A 2,595-nucleotide genomic window follows, 5' to 3' on the forward strand; every position below is an offset into this window, starting at 1 on the left:
TGATTAACCAATAACTTTGAAGTGGCAATGGTTGCTAATGAAGAGACTTTAAAGTATTTTGATATTTGAAACAATCAGCACAAAATCATCTGCAAACGGGCACATATGATGAATATCTCCATCTAGAATAGCTCTTTGTTTTGAATTCACCACTGGATATCTTTGAAAATAAACACGTTTGGAAAATATCCATCTCAATGTTATTTATCTTTTTTGATATTGATAGAAAGTGGATCACTTTAGAAAAGCTAATTCTCACTGTATCAAGGAATCTTGTACAATCTTTCAAAGTTTGAAATGAACACTTTTTTAGAAAAGAAAAAATTTAAATTAAAATAAAATAAACAACAAAAATCTACCTTCTCTTCCTCTCATACACATACCGTTCCCAATTGAGCAAAAAGAGAAATAAAACTACTGTAATAATCTTGTATGGTCAGGTGAAACAAATCCCTGTATCAGCCATGTCTACAACATATGTCTTTTTGCACTCTGAGTCTTTCACATCTGCATCGGGAGATTGAGAGCATGTTTATACATCTATTCACTGGAATTGGGCTAGGTAATTCCACTGATCAGATTTCCTAATTCTTTAAAGTTGTTTGTCTTTATCATGTTATTTTTGTTGAATAAATTGTTTTCTTGGTTTCATTTACTTCACTCTGCATCATTTCACATGTCTTCCCAGGTTATTTTGAAAATATACCTTCACTGTTTCTTACATTACAATAGTATTCTATAATATTTATATATCAAAATTTCTACAATTATTTCCTAATTTATGAGCACCCCTCAGATTCCCGTTTTTGGTCACACATAGACACACAAACACACACGCATATGTAGTGCATCATTAGAATTTGCTTTACTTAGGACTAATCCTTCCCTTAATCCACCTTTCCTCTTATTTTCCATTCTCTCTTTTCTTTCCATCTTTTTTCATTATTAAGTGAAGTGTATTTCTGTAATCAACTTTATGTGTTTGTTTTTCCTTCCTTTGACCAGTTGATTTCTGAGTGAGGATAAAATTTCAGCTACCCCTGCCGCATTCACACCCTTTGCATTGTTTACTTGTTGACCCTGATTGGTTGAGATAATTTTCCCCATGCTTCCTTTCTCTTCTTCATATGGTATTCTTCTTTTCTTCTATTGATATTCTCAACTTAAGATGATCAAACATAATGAAACACTCCCAGACCTTCTGTCTAATTAGATCTATTTATGTCTCTGGATGATGATTGTGTTCAGTGATACACATACATTATCCCCCTCATATTGGAATATAAGCAGATTATCTTTGTTTATTTTTTATCATTGTTGAGTTATGTTTACCTTTTTCTGATTCCCATATTTACTGTACTTGAATTTCAAAGTTTCTATACAGCTCAAGTCTTTTCATTAGGTATGCTCGGAAGTCCTCTAATTCATTAAATATGCATTTCTCACTTGTAGGATTATATTGAGTTTTGCTGAATGGGTTTTCCTTTGCTATAAGCCTCTATCTTTGGTTCTGATATTTCATATTCCTAGTTCTCTGCATTTTTTTAGAGATGGCTGCTCTCTTGTGTGATCTTAATTGTGCCTTCTTGGAATTTTTTTTCATTTTATTGATCTTTTATATAAAACAGGACTTTATTTGCCAGGAAGGATAATGCCATCATACTACTGCTGGAACCAGCACATGGCTTCCTCTTTGCCAATTCTGTGTTTGTCCCTGATGCAGCCTGTCCTCTGCTTTTTGTCTGCAATGCTGGGCCTGCCCAGCACCACATAGAAGTCTAAGCCATGCCAATGCTCGGGTCATATTAATCCCTAGGTCCATATGCTTTTGGATCCCAAAGCCAAAATTGCCCATGTCTGAGAAGTTATTTTTCCATAACTCATATTCTCTCACCGTTAGCCCTTTCTCCAGAATCTCTTCAGCTTTGGCTCCATGGACTGTACAGTGAACTGTGATCTTCTTGTTTCTCCTGATTCCAAAAGATCTGACATTATAGTGAGCTTTGGAGAACACTGGGATTTGGCCTGAGAGCTGCTCCAAAACTTTGGTAGCCTGGGTCAGGTGATCCCCACTCTCCCCAACACAGATGTTGAGGCAGAGTTTTCGCATGTGCAGTCCCCACGTGGTATTTTCCTTTTTACCTTGATTTTGCACCATATTGGAAAACTAGAAGGCCTCCTTGGAATTTGCATTAGGTTTTTTTCTTTTTTTGAATGCTTACAGGGGTTTTAATTTTCTTTGAGCTAAAAGATCTTGATTTTAGATATGAGGCTCGTAGGAATGTTTGTTTTGGAATTTCACTTTCAAGGTAACTGGTGGAGTTACATGCAGACACACACACACATAAATATATATGTATACACACACACATATATATGTATGTACATATATATTCTATAATATATATGTATTTCAACATAGCACTTTTATTTTAGGAGATATGGGAAGTTTTCTTTTTGTAATTTCTTGGAATATGATGTCTGAGCTCTTTTTTAGTTATGTCTTTCAAGGACTCTAATGAGGCTCAAGCAAGAGATAGTAAGGGGTCCTAGCAACTGGTCTGAAAATGATTAAAGGGGACCCTCTCCTAGTGC

At 35.2% G+C, this 2,595-nt stretch overlaps 1 pseudogene; it reads right to left on the bottom strand.

Moving 5' to 3' along the window:
• Positions 1–1,632: 1,632 nt before the first annotated feature.
• Positions 1,633–2,158, bottom strand: LOC122737200 (annotated as a pseudogene).
• Between the last annotated feature and the right edge of the window lie 437 nt (positions 2,159–2,595).

The sequence above is a fragment of the Dromiciops gliroides genome, chromosome 1 (genome assembly GCF_019393635.1).
Source record: "Dromiciops gliroides isolate mDroGli1 chromosome 1, mDroGli1.pri, whole genome shotgun sequence".
NCBI lineage: Eukaryota > Metazoa > Chordata > Mammalia > Microbiotheria > Microbiotheriidae > Dromiciops > Dromiciops gliroides.